The 14,938-nt window shown below is 37.1% G+C and overlaps 1 long non-coding RNA gene across 1 annotated transcript; it reads left to right on the forward strand.

Annotated features, from left to right (window-relative positions):
• The first annotated feature begins 10,285 nt into the window (after window positions 1–10,285).
• LOC113055719 (uncharacterized) lies at window positions 10,286–13,706 on the forward strand. Its single transcript, XR_003277566.1, has 4 exons — window positions 10,286–10,454; window positions 10,990–11,062; window positions 12,309–12,514; window positions 13,315–13,706. It is a non-coding gene; the product is annotated as an uncharacterized LOC113055719 (long non-coding RNA).
• Window positions 13,707–14,938: the final 1,232 nt, after the last annotated feature.

Consider the following 14,938-nt stretch of genomic DNA (forward strand, 5'->3'; position numbering starts at 1 on the left):
TTCCCTTCCTTCTCCAGCCTTTGGCTTGTCCTGTAATGTATGTCACCTATTCCAATTTCCAGTCGACGGATGGCATGTTTGTGCTCTCTCTGAGGTTTTGTTCTCGTTCTCTTACAGTAGTGGAAGCCGTCGGACTCCTATCTTCAGCACTAGAGCTGGGAACAGAGATAAGCTGCTCTAAACGCAGAGAGAGATAGTCAGAGCTGCTTGCTGTTGAGAAAGATTGGGGACACCCATCCTCAAAGCTTTCATTTGTCCATTACGCTCGACCAGGGCCCCTTTCTCCCACTTCCAATCTTAACATGAGAGAAAAGTTTTGATTATAGCTGCCTAGGGGTTTTCTTTGTTTTTGTTTTCACATCGTGGGAAAAATGGGAAGAAAGGTCCTAATAAATTTAACTCGGCTGCTTTAATTATTCCAGAACATTTGGTAGAGAATTCATAAAGTGCCTTGGTCTTTTCCTTTTCAGGGTTTTGGTGCTGCGAACAATGAAAACAGCAATTTCTGTTTAATTGTTTTCCTGCACGACACGAGTGGTGAAGCATATTCATTAGCGATCCACATTCATTATATCCACACAAATGTAATTTTACTGAACAGATATTCAGAAATGGTCAATTTTATGCATTTCAACCTTGAATAATATGACCTGCATAATTGTCTCATGCTGCATTAGAAATCACAAGATGATGATATTGATGCTTTTTTAACTTTCACACCTGGTGCTTCACAATTACTCAACATGAGTGCTGCGTCTAAGCGTTATTCTCTCCAACAGACTGTAATATAATGTTTCGTCTCCACACCAGCTTATGGGCCAGCAACAGCTGGTGATATCACCTTGCCCCATCTGCCGAATGATGCTGGCTATCACCGTCCCTGCACATAAGACCTCGGGCATTATTCTGTCTTCTTCTGTTTATGTACATAACAGTGTTTATGAGTGCTTGCCACTATCTCAGATCAACAGTTTGAGGCTGCTTCCCCATCGAAATTAATTTAGCAAAGATGTTTGTCTGCATCCGTCCCTCTTGAATATAATGCTTAAGCTTCTTCGGCTCCTGAAAGTTAATGGTGATCTTGCTGAAACCAATTAACTATTTCTTTAACCATTCCTTTTCCCAAGTAACTAAAAGGATATTGGTTCAGGCACCATTGTGCTAAAGATTGTTTAATTATGGTCATGAGACATATTTTTTGTCTTGTCTTCAGGACTGACAGAATCAAAGAAACATACAAACTAGCATATTTGTCAGTTATTTCATTGATGAGATTAACTCTGCGTGAAACCTCTCTCCCGTGATTTGAGCCTACAACTTTTAGGTCCAATAAGCCACAATAACTGCAAGCATCCGTTAAAGAATCAACATTTTAACAACCCCAGTCTAATGAGTGATAACCATGACAATGCAAGTAATTAGAGAATGATGAGACATCAAAGACTTCCTATAAAGGCTTTCATGAGAGATTTGGAGGATGGCACTCCGGGCGCTTGAGATGGATATCACACGGATGAGTCTCGCATCTGTCTCAGCTGTGCCAGCTGACGCAAGCCATGTTTCTGAGAATAACCCTGACAGCTCAGCCACCGAGGAGGAGCAGCCGATGCAGAAACAATGTTTCTGAACCAACTAATTGTTTTGGACTAGTGTGCATGGTAAAGTTCGAACTTGCATGCTGTCAAAGACTTGATCTGAAGAACAGAAACATAACCTGTGTTCTTTCACAGAGTTCCTCTAGCATGGCACTCCGACCTGTCCGGCATGAACATGCGTGAAATCTTTCCATTTGACCCTTCAAGGCCGCGTTCCACTAGACCTGTCATATGAAAGTCTCCTCAAATATTCCCTTGTTGGAAAGGGTTGTCTTATCAGTGCAGAGGCTATTCCACAGTTCATGGGCCATGTGACACTGTGTCTAAGGTTCTCATTTTCCTCTCGCTTAAAACAGCACAGCAGTGATGTCCCTGGTGGGTCCAGTCAGGGGAAAGCTGTCTGGTCTAAGGTCGGGATCGGTCGCTCCTTCAGACCACAACTGCCAGAACGCAATAGGGAAATGGCAACCCAGACGCGTGCCTGACTGAATACGAAATGAAGATAGCTAGGAGAAAGACATACATGTCAGATATTTTAGGATGTTAAAAACAAGCCGGGTGAATTTTACCGATTGCACCAGTGTTTTAGCCAGTGATGACCGATTGGACGAAAAGAGGTTTACTTAATGTCAAAAAATCCCTTTAGTCATTTATGCTAAAGAAATGAATTCCAAATTAAAGCTTGTTCCTGACAAGACTAAAAAAAGTGCAGCTCTCTAGAGAGAGCATGACGCACGTATGGCAGAAGTTGTGAAGAAAAGTTTGGTTCTTAACACAGAGAGAAATGACATGCTCGGGCGATTTATTAAAGAATAGACTTTGGGGCAAGAAAAAATAAATTAATAAATAAATAAAATAAGATAAATAAATAAAATCAAAATATTTTGTATGTATGTTTTGTATGTTTGAAGTAAACCTTATTGCAATGCGTCAAAGCAGTCAAAAATAACTTAAAGAGGTTGCCAGTTGCCGTCTTTTATTAAACTGTGGAGCTTTGACTACTGACTTGAATGTCGATGCTTCCCGTTTGTCAGTTGATGGCCTTTCATTTTTAACCAGAAATGTGCATGCATCTTTTCTGATGTTCACTGTAGTTTCTTTGTCTTTTTCACATGTCACTTGAAATGTGTCCACTTTGAATCATTGTTACCAATGTAGAAAAATGTTGAGGAAAAAATAAATGATCAATTGTGAGACTATATTCTGACATAAGTCGCATACCATTCATTGCTGAACTTTCTACCATATGTTACTGGAAATTAAATTACTGGTTTATATTTCCCAATCTCAATAAAGTTTACACACACTTTTGAACCTTGAATTAGATCTTGTTTGGATCACGAGCTGTTGTGGTTTGGAAAGGACCTGTTCCAGAATTAAATCCCTGAGGCTGCTTAAACACTGCTATTTCGAGATTGATTTCCGCATAAATATGCGGATGTCATTCCTGAAACTTTGCAGGGTGTATGTGTCTGAAAAATGAAAGTTTCATACAAATTCTGAATTTATTATACCCATATAAAGTGTGCAAAGCACACTCCCTTTATAACTAAAAAGCGTGACTCATCTTTGTTTATCGCAATCTCACAAAGTTCCGTTATAATCAATGAAGCTGTCTAAGATGACCAATGAATATCTTTTTTACATCGCATCTACACTTATGCTTATGCTCGATCACAAGTAAAGTATGGAGTAACTCAAGGCTCAGTACTAGGGCTGTTACTCTTTATACTTTATATGTTACTCTCGGGAGATATCATCAGGAAACACGGTGTTAGCTTTCTCTGTTATGCTGATTATACTCAGCTCTATATTTTTTCACGGCCCGGCAAAACATTTTTAAAACTAATTCTTTTTCAATTTGAAAAACTAATGGAATGCATTGTCAATATAAAAATGACTTTGGTACAGCCTGGAATTGAACTGCTAGTTTCGTCTGGTCAGAGAACAACTGTTTGGTAACGACAGCGCAGGAGAAGGCGGCAAATGCATAACATTACTCTCTGCACTTTTATTTATTAAGTTTTTGAACTGTTCATTTTGTTTATAAAGCTTCGGTACATAATGGCACTTGCATCTGTCTTACGAATGTACTGAAAATGCTCTAAAGAACATTGAAGGCGAACATAAATGAGATGTACAGCCCCCTGCTTGCAGCGCGTCAGTCTCATCAAGAAAGTGAGTGAAAAACACACACAGACACACACATTTTCATCAAATCATTTGTCATTAAAAGCAGTTCACTTCTGCGATTTGGTACGATTGCGTTCACATAAGCAGCAAACCGTACCAGAGTTCACATGAAGCGTACCCCAGACCACCGTTTTTAAGTGGACTCGGGTACGGTTCACGGGTGCGCATCCGAGTACAGAAGACAGCGTTCACATCATCCGAAAGGAACTGAACTCTGACATCAATCGAATGTCAGAGATAATTTTTGACATTCGATTACAGTTAACCGATCAGTAGTTTTTGTACCACAGTATTTTTTTTACAATCTTTTGCCAAATCTGGCACACTTGTTTAATGGGAGAAAATTATTCTTTGTGAAAACACAGGTTTGAGGTACCATCACACTATACGTTGTGCTCCATCCTTATGGATGTGGAATATAAGAGTCAGTATTTTACTGCATTCTGAAAATTTGTTTATTGAAAAAATAATAGAGGATCCAATAGACAGAGAAATTGTTGACAGAAGTGTTCTTTGCTGAAGAGTGTTCTCATTTTTTTATAACTAAGACGAGAGTAAACATGCATCATGGCAGTAAACTATTTTAAACATACTTTTAAAAAATACTGTTTAAAGTAAAAATTTACACTGCATCATATTATGTTTCCCATATTCACTGTGGGGTCCAACATAATTTGCATGCTTAAAAGCTAGCCAATCAAAAAAGTCCCGTCCTTTTTCCCCCCATAAGGCCTGCCCAACTTTTGTGTCAGGAGGAGCTCAATCACCAAAGTTGGAACCTGAAAGCATTTTTTTCTTCTAGTTGCCATGGCAGCATCAGAGCCAAAACCTTTCTGTTTTCAGCTGACATGAAAATCAATGTGAAAAGTTGCTTCTCTCACACTTTCTCACCTGACAGTGCATCATATCATGGCCTCCATAAATAGTTCTTTTCATTTAGAGCTGATGGAAATCAAGGGGCAAAGAAAGAACAGTGCCAACTCCTAAATCCAACACTGCAGATATCCAATCTCCAGCCTTGAGTATTTATCACCGCAAATACCTACATGAAGTGATTTTAACAAATAGCTTTCAACCAAATTATCCGTGCCAGGAAGGTAAAATCCCAGTGTACTACATCACGGATTCCCCTTTACTCCAACTCAGCCACTTTTACCCCTTTATTCACCTCGTGCACTCATCTTTATATATAAATGTCCCTTCCCTCTCTGGTTTTTATATATTTCCCCATCTTTTCCCCACGTTAATAGCCTTTAACATAGTACAGTATTGCCCTGGTAACAAAGAGAAGCTTCCTCAAGCCATTAATCATGATGACAAGTCCTTTGTTGTCAGTTAGCAGCTGTGTGTGGAGGAACATTACTCTTCTATTCTGGCCCGCGGTGCCGAGTCGGCCCGCTCTGCTCCTCTTTTCATGAGGAATCGGAAACTGGAGGGTCCAACCCCTGCTCGCTTATCAGCTGCTAATTGAACTCCCAGCTGTTAAGAAAATGGTCCCTGTGTGTATTTTCAGACGAGTTTTGGCAGATATTGCAGCCTGGAGTGAACTTCGGGAATGTCTGCCAGCCGCGCTAGTTTCTAAAGGTTAATAATTTGTTTTTGATGAAGGATGATGGCAAACTTTGAGTCGTGTGAAACAGTATTTTAAATGACCGGCCCTCTGAGAATTCCCTGCGTGTCAACATCTCAACTTCGCTTTTGGCTCTGGGGCTGTTTAAGCAAACCTTTTCACAGCGATAATTATAGCTGTAGGCACTCCGAAACGCTGTGAAACTAAGTATTTACTCGCCTGTTAGCCGGTGACTTTATTTGAGGTTGCATACATTGCAATATTTAATGGCCATTTTTTTTTTTTTTTAATCTAGGATGCCTAATGTATATCCTACAGAACTCCATGTGGTGAAACATCTGTGGCATATTGCATTAAACTACTAAAAAGACAGCATGTTGAACAAAATCTTTTTATTTCATAAATTATATTAATATTAAAAATTACTGTAAAAAAAGTAAGATAAGTATGATAAAAAAAATATTTGAATTCATCGAGGAGGCATTATACTGATGAAAAGTGACATTTATCATGTTAAAAAAGATATATATTTAAAATAAATGCTGCACAACTGTTTCCAATGATCAATGATTCAGTGATAATGATTCAGTGATAATAAGAAATGTTTCTGAACCCATTTGGTGTTTGGTATTTTCTGTTTTATTAGGACGGGAAGTGAAGTGGGACAAGGTGGGACTCGAACTCGGGACATCTGAAGCGAGTGTAATATGGTAAAAATAAGACATTTTGGTGGTGCAATGTATTTACTTATATATTGCATTGGGACAATTATTTAATAAAAATAATAATAATAATAATAAAAAAATCTAAATATACTTATCCACCTTATTTTCAAAGAGTGGGCGTGGCCATTGGTAAATTTAGTAGGTCTGGCTTCCGGTGTCACCTGCTTCCAGCTATTAAGCTGTATAAAACTGCTCATTTTGCTGCTTGATAATGCAAACTGGTGTGTCTTACCATATTATTTTAATGTATTATCTGGTTTGTAATCACTGGTTTGTTTTGCAAACAGTATTACCATTTACTGCACTTTGTTATTCTTCTCATTTTTTCCCTACGGCGGCTAATGAACCGGAAGTCTCACACATTCACAGAAAGCAGCGTACTTCAAATAAGATGGATATGACCGGTCAAAAATATTTTTGAATAGTAATTTTTCTAAATTTATCCCCCATTGGCAGGGTGTTCATTTCGGGCTCTAGCTGTGGACAGTGATGGGAATAACGGCGTTATAAATAACGGCGTTACTAACGGCATTACTTTTTCCAGTAACGAGTAATCTAATTGATTACTCTTCTCATCTTAATAACGCCGTTACCGTTACTGCCAAAAAATGCGGCGCGTTACTATAACTGATGATGAAGCTGTTTTTTTTTTTTTCATCAGACCAACTAGATCTCTGAGCGAGAGGCAAATACTTTTTTTTACTGTTCTTCCTTGGTTAGTGGGCAGAGCACGAGACAAGCGCATAAATGCTGACGATTGGCTGAGGTAGAGTAAAATTTCATTGTAAGCCAATCAGAGGTAGAGTTGGGCGGGTTTTCGAAAGCACGCATAGTAATTCGGCTCTTTTGACTCAGCTCACTGAAAAGAGCCGGCTCTTTGGCTCACAAACGGCTCTTTAAATGACTTTGACTATAATATTTCAATTTTTATTACATAATTATTTAATTTCTATAGGCTAAATTTGAAAAAATAGAGTTGGCTCTTCAGATATGCGAGCCAGCTCCCGAAGTTCAACTAAAAAGCCGGCTCTTAGAGTCGGCTCATTCGCGAATCGCGAACGACTCATCAAAAGCTCATTCGCGAACGAGTCGATCCATCATCACTAACGCTCATTCGCGAACGACCCATCATCGGACAGGACAGGACACACAACGAACAACACAAGCCAGTCAGTCAACCAGAGACAGGTATGGCGACGAGCCCAAATAATCCAAAAGTAGCCTTCTCTAAATGGAAGTATATACATTACTTTTTCCTTCAAGAAATTAAAGAAACAATAAAAGGAAAAATATCAAAAGTTCCCAAAAATCTATCGTGTTATTTGCATTGATCCACTATATAAACATAAGATCTACATACATGCCATTTGATTGGAGGCTAGTCTCACTTTGTCCCACAGCAACTTTTTTTTTTAGATGTGTGTACAATGTTTCATGTTTCTGTTAATAATGTATTGTATTAAGTGTCCATTTCATTATAATATTCAGATTTATCATAAATAATTGAACATGCACATGTATTTTAAGTTCCTTTAAAGAGGGGTAGAGGTGGGGTCACGTTTGAGCATTTAAAATTTAATTTTACTTGAAAGTAACGCAATAGTTACTTTCTTAAGTAACTAGTTACTTTAAAAATTTGTAACTGAGTTACTAATTTAGTTACTTTTTGGAAGAAGTAACTAGTAACTGTAACTAATTACTTTTTAAAAGTAACTTGCCCAACACTGGCTGTGGACGACCACCTCACAGTTTTGTAAAAAGCAAAAGCAAATCAAATTCTAGCTAGTTTGCAGTGAACTCCAATTGACCACTGAGTGTTTTGCTTCCCAAAAGTAGTGCGCTCTAATTGGCCATGACATGTGGTTGGCGCTCCAGGTTTTCACCCAGGTTTTCTATCATAAAGACATGAAAAACAATCTGCAATGCGCAACAAAGCAACAAAACCAGCACGGCTATGTATAAACATGACTCACATTGCTGTGGTTTTCATCCTAACCGCTGTTGTTGTGTAGATTAGGTCTGTGAGAATCACCGTGCGGTATTAGCCCGCTACGCGCTAACTGCTGTCCTACTGCCAAAAGCCTGGAGTCAGTGCCTGTTTCTGGAGCTGCGTTTGGAGCCGAGCGCCTCCAGATGAACTTTCCTTCACCCTGCCTCCCACAACTGCTGTGACTGCCACTAGCTCGCTTACAGGCCTCCTCTGAAAGTGACAAAAAGCTTCTGCTGTGTGGTGACGGGCCTTGTTCTGTCTCTCTCCTCGTCCACCCCCATTTCCCATTCCCACTGTTTCTCTCTCAAAATGGGATGCATAAATGTGCATGTGTGTGTGTTTAAGACAGTGAGAGAGAGAATGAGAGAGAGCAGGGTGTCTCTGTAAGCTCAGCAGAAATCCCTCACTAATCAAGTCCTTCCTGTCACCTATAGCGTCTGTTTACTTTGTTCTTCCTTTATTTTGCATAATATATGTGCATATAGGCTTGTTTGAGTGCGCGTTTGAGTGTGTCTCAGCTCCAGCCATATGTGACTGAGATAACAAGTTCCACAAATTAATGATGCTGTCGTAAACATATTTTTGGAGCCATGCTAAGTTTATATCATATAGTCTGCATGTTCAAGTGTCTGGCTTCCTGAATTTTGCATTATATTAGACAATATTTTTGTGAATTTTTAGACTGGTGCTTAATCCGGTTTCTGTACCTGAAGAGGAAATCCAGACGGTGCCCCTGGTGGTTAAGGACATGAATGACACCTGATGGTTTTCACCTCATGGACAATAAAACGTGAAAGAACTCATATTTTCATTCGAGGAATGACCTGAGGTATAGAAACCAAAATGCCTTGGAACACGCTAGAACACACTACCTGCAAATCACCACTTAAAACACCCTATCAACCACATAGCAATGACATGGCGACACTTTAGCAACTGCAGAACAATGCTCTAAAAACACTTAGAACACCTTTGCAACTGTATAGCAATGCCCTAATAAACATTTAGAGCAATGTTTTCATAGCAATGCTATAAAAACCATTTTGAACACCTGAGCAACTACATAACAGAGCTTAGCAACCACATACCAAGACAACAAAAACATTTAGCAAGCACATAGCTTGATCATTCTGTTTTTTGCACAGGAAAACACCACTGACATTTCCGTGTAGTGAAATCTACAGCAGCTAACTACATTGGCAATAAGTGACTAATTAGCTCATCATAAAAACATCATGGGTCCCTGTCTGCTTAATTAGCTTGAAGAGTCCACATGCTTAAGATCCTCTCATGGTCTTTAGAGCATCGTAATCGATAGGAAACAAGCCGGATAATTTCACATACAGTACACTCTTGAATGGGTGAAACAATGGCTGAACTATGCTAACATCTTGATGCTTCTGATCTATGGAATAAAGGTTGAAAATGTGAGTAGATTTTGGCAATGGAAATGTGTCACCACAACGGGTGTTTTCAGAGCATTGCTAAGGAGTGTGTTCATTTAATCTGAACAATGTCTTGAGGTGTGGTAGCCATAGTATCTTGAGACCCAGGCAGACTATTTTCCTCTGTAGAGGACATTATATTTTAGTGAATTTCTCTGAGACCCTACATGCTACAGTTTTAAGTCTGGATGTCCTGTTCAGAGCACATTTTAGAGAGATCACATGTTTGGAGGTTTGATCATAAACCCTGGTCCTTGGTCTTTAAATATGACTGATATTGACAGAATGATCAAATTTAGCACTCTTAGGGGAAATACGATAATATTTTGTAATTATCATTTAAATAGGGCTACTTTTATTTATGTAAATAAACATGTAATTTTGCCTCAAATAACACATTAATATGCAACTGATATGCAATGAATAGATGCATTGTATAGAATGAGAATACCAATTTATGGACAACTTTGACCTTTTCATGTCTTTTTTTTTTTTTTTTTTTTTGACTTTGTCCTGGCATCCTCTTCAAAGGACATAGAATAAAACATGAATACATTTATTTATTATTAATATTATTATTTATTATTTTTTCAGAAATGTTTTTCTTCATTTGTTTCTCATGCTTTAAGCCAGGGGTCACCAAACTCAGTCCTGGAGGGCTGGTGTCCTGCAGATTGTAACTCCAGCCCTAATCAAACACACCTGAACCAGATAATCAAGGTCTTAATAGGTATACTTGCAACATCTAGACAGGTGTGTGTGTTGGGGCAAATTGGAGCTAAACTCTGCAGGACACCAGCCCTCCAAGACCAAGTTTGGTGACCCCTGCTCTAGCCCAGTGGTTCCCAGCACTGCACATTTTGCTTCTCTCCTTTGTCTTGACACAACCATTTCAGGTCTTGCAGTTTCTACTTATAAGCTGAGGATCTGAATCAGGTTAGTTTGATTAAGGAGACATGGAAAACTTATTATTTAAATGAATAATATCATATCCAGTTTGCTTTGCTGCCAATGTAGCTCTGTTGCACCTGTGTTAAGGCTTCTTATCACAACACCAGTTCGTCTTCCTGGAGAATGTGTGCTTGTAATGCATTGGTCAAGCATTCGTGTTTAAGTTTTCTTACTTGGGTCGAGTATATATCTGGCCTTAGAGTTAAAGGTTTGTTCAGTAATAATAGGCTTTAGCATGCAGAACCATTTCTTCAATGAGAGCACTATTCCCAAAAGGACTCAAAGTTTCCCAGCTCATTTTATCAGTATAACTAGTTAAAGTAAAAGTGTGATTCTGTCCTAAAAAAGCTAATTGAAACTGTCTTTCTTAACCTGGATGAATGCATATGAAGCCGGAGTGTCATCTCAGAGTTATTAATCATAATTAGGAAGCCATTTAGTGGTCATACTTCATAACAAGGCATCATGTCTCTGCTTCTGATAAAGTGATAATTAACCCCTAATCATCTTCTCTCTCAAGGTGCATCACCTCTGATGCCGAATATGAGGAATATAAGAGAAAAAAAAGAAAAAAAAACATTGAACAACTGAAGGTAAGAGAAGCACCAGTGGCTTGATAGCAGTCTCCAAGATTATAGTTTTTGTATGTGTATATATATATAATTTTTCACGTCAGCCTTTTATTTATTTTTTATTTTTTATTTTTTTACTCACTTTTAGCATACTGTTAGCGGGTGTTAATTTTGGACTTTTTGCCTTGAAGTCTTGCGTTACACTGAATACTAAATTCCTAGGTGTGAGCTAAATCCATGAGGGGAACGGTGTTAGCAGACGAGCACACATGACTACTCTTAAAGTTTTGTAAGGATTCTTCACGAGCGCAGTGTCACGTTCAGTAGAGCCGGGAGCTGATTTTCACAGTCTATGAGGAGGATGACCACATTAATCACTACTTTGAATTTTGAATCCTGGCACTTTCACGCAAGGCGGCTTTCCATGCCTTTGAGGGAGATAAGGCAATCTTTCACCATCTCTAATAGAATTAAAAATAGAGAGGATGAAGCGGATCGAAAGTGAGGGTGAGAGTGGGCGAGGAGTTTGATACTCTTGATTTGATCCAATCAGGCTAGTGGACCATTAATTTACAAAAAAAACTGTAGCTAACAATGTATATTACTCATAAAAACAACTTTAAGTGCTTAGATGGAAATGCAGAAGAATGAGTCTATACAAATGTGCAAAACAATGAGATAAAAAAAATCTATTAAATAAGAGAAAATCTGAGAGATAAGCTGCTTTATGACTTTCCCCATCGATGGCTTAGTCAGAAAGAGAGACTCGTTTGCTGGGAGGTTTATTCACATTTCAACAAAAAGTTTGTTTTATAACAAAAAAAATGTACAGTGAAGATACTCATTAATATGCATCAAAGAGAAAACTTAATAAAGCCATAGAATTCAGCTTATTTTCATTGACAGCTACTGTATGAATTAGCCTTAAGCAAACAGTTTAGATGTGATTGCAGCAGCATGTACTGTGATTCTTCAATTAGGGAAACTTTAAAGAAATCCATGTTTTTTTTTTAATAATCTGGTATTAAATGATAGAGATAAAGATAATGTTTTGTGTCCCTTTAATTCCCTTTTCCTTATTTATAAGTGTTGAAAGGTTTAACTTCACATTCGTGACGAATCTTTTATCACCTATGAGACATAGTTTGGAGAAGTTTTGTTTTTCAAGATACTCAAAAATGTAAGTATCGCCCATTAGCGAGAAACAAAGACTGGCTTATGATTCATTTCTGACGGAATAAGCAAAGTCTTCTCGCTATGGTTCCAGAGCTGAAGACAACATAATAAGATCAGCGGGCGGTAACCTGTCATGACCATCTACACACTTCATGCTCGGCCTATAATGTGAGATGCTGGAGGTGTGTGATTTTTGCAGAGGGCTTAACTTTGAATGTCACATTGATCACACTTGCTGATTCGGCTGTCAGGAACGTAATTAATGTCGCTTTGGATGTTCTCAAACTGTCATCGCTGGTAAGAGCTGCTGATATTCTGCATTGGGTCTGTGACTCACAGTGTATTTTTACCTCACTCACAGCACGCTGTTTATGTTTTAAAGGGCAGTTGACAGTCATTTTAGCATTTTACTTTATACACATTAATTGCTTGATAAGCAGTTATGAGAAGTGGAGGAATGGAGGCTTGGTAAAAATAGGAATTAAAATCCCATATATATATATATATATATATATATAAAATATATAATTTATCTACTGTAGTTTAATTAGTATAGCTATAGTTTATATTAGCTATACTAATAAAACTACAGTAGATTAAATTAGTCTAAAATTAACCAATAGTGACTTCTAATCAATTCAATTTTTTAAAACATGTTTAGAGATTGTATTTTATACTATTTTTAATAATAAGCATGACTCTCATTTCACAAGATCTGATTTCCCTGTAAAATAAATAAATATTTTAAAGTTTTAAAGCTGGTTTAATCTGGTCTGTCAATCTGACCAGTTGACAATTGTCACAGGAAAAAAGCCCTATAAATCCAGCAAATTTGCTTGACAAGGCCAGGAGACCATTAAACCAGCAAACCATTTTCATTATAAAACCCTCTTAATTTGATTTATAATGATGTGATTAATATACACTAAAAGATTGCTTCTTTTAAATGTGATGTTTTCCATATTTTGAACAAACAAGTCGGAATTTGTGTGAAATTAAAAGATTTGCTCATTTAATCAGCTCATTTACATTTTTGTTAAAGCAGTTGCCAAAAAGGTGTTTTTTCACTATTCTTCATTGTGTTTTGTGTGGCATAGCGGATTCTGGTGATTTTTGCATCCTTGTCATGGTGAGCAGAGCTGCAGGGCTTCCCAATGTGATTACCCTAAAACTGGCTGTGAATCCTGCCATGGAGAAAGTGATTTGCTGGTGTGTTTGAAGTTGGCGGCAAATTTAGGAAGCCTTTGAGTGGCTGTCTGAACTGAATTTGACCCGTTTGTTTGTTCCATCCTTCCGGTCTTTGGCGTTTGATTAAAACTTCACATTAGCCTTTGATGAGAGCAGGCTTCTCCTTTGTAGCGCACGCTCCATCTGGAGCACCGGCCACCATACAGCTGCCATCTTCATTGTGACATTCTCCCATGCCCTCTGGCCACTGTTAAAGGGATAGTTCGGCCAAAAAATAAAAAAACAGTTGTCAGTGTACTAATTCTCCAAATCCATATGATTTCTTCTTTTTGAATATTGCTACTTCTTTTATTTGACTAAGAATAAATATTATTATAAAAATTATAATGATAATTGTTAAAATACATATTATATATTATGAATATAATATTTCATATACATAAATTATTTTATATAATCTTTTATATATTTTAATTATTTATTTATTGACATGTTTTGCAGAGGAAGCTTATATAGCATATGTTATCCCCAAATGTACTTAATGCAAACATATAATGATAAAAAAATTATAAAATTTTAGTAAATATATTTTCATTTTTATTATATAATATGGAAGAAAGACTAAAGAATATGGCTGCTCTTTATATTTTATGTGTATATTTTTAAATAAATGTGTATACTAATATTTCTTGAAAAATGAATTATTATTTTTATACTATTACATTATATAATTCTTTATATTTATATAAATAAACAAATAGTATAAATATATAGCCTTCATTTTTTTTCTGTGCATTACATTTATTTATTTATTTATTTAGTAAGATAACAATCATATGTTTTGCAGAGGAAGCTTCTATAACTTATGAGAAATAACACATTTTACTCCCATATTCACTTAATTTTATGTTCACATATGAATATATATATATATATATATATATATATATATATATATATATATATATATATAATTATTTTTTTTTCCAGATACTGAAGTACATGGCTGCTGTTTTCTGTACAATGATGTACAAAAAAGGCACAAAAGCATGCAGTGAATATATCTAATGAAGTAATATAATATACCAATTTAATTTTGCAGTAAACTATCAATTTAAAGTTACCAAACATCCAGAAAAGTCTTTGTCTGTGAGTTTGTCTCAGTAAAAAAGAGCAAAGCGATGATGTAATAGCAACAAGAGAACAACAAGTCCAGCCAATAGCAGATGACGTCAGACAACAATGCATGCCATGATGTGTTAACACAGAACAGCATTTTGTTAATACCAATACCATTTTTTCATAAAATAAATTAATTTTATCCACATTCTAGGCACGAGCATGATTCATTGCAATACTGACTACATTTATTATGTTTTCTCCATAAATTGGTGAATCCATTAGACTACACAAGCAGGTTTATATATAGCAGTCACTCTGCGTCCAGGACCCGTGTAGTGACCCGCACCATCTGCTGCCACACAGTGCCACAAAATGGCAGGCTGCAGGGTACCCAAGCAGGTAATTCAAGGC

Source organism: Carassius auratus, chromosome 36 (genome assembly GCF_003368295.1).
Source record: "Carassius auratus strain Wakin chromosome 36, ASM336829v1, whole genome shotgun sequence".
Classification (NCBI taxonomy): Eukaryota; Metazoa; Chordata; class Actinopteri; order Cypriniformes; family Cyprinidae; genus Carassius; species Carassius auratus.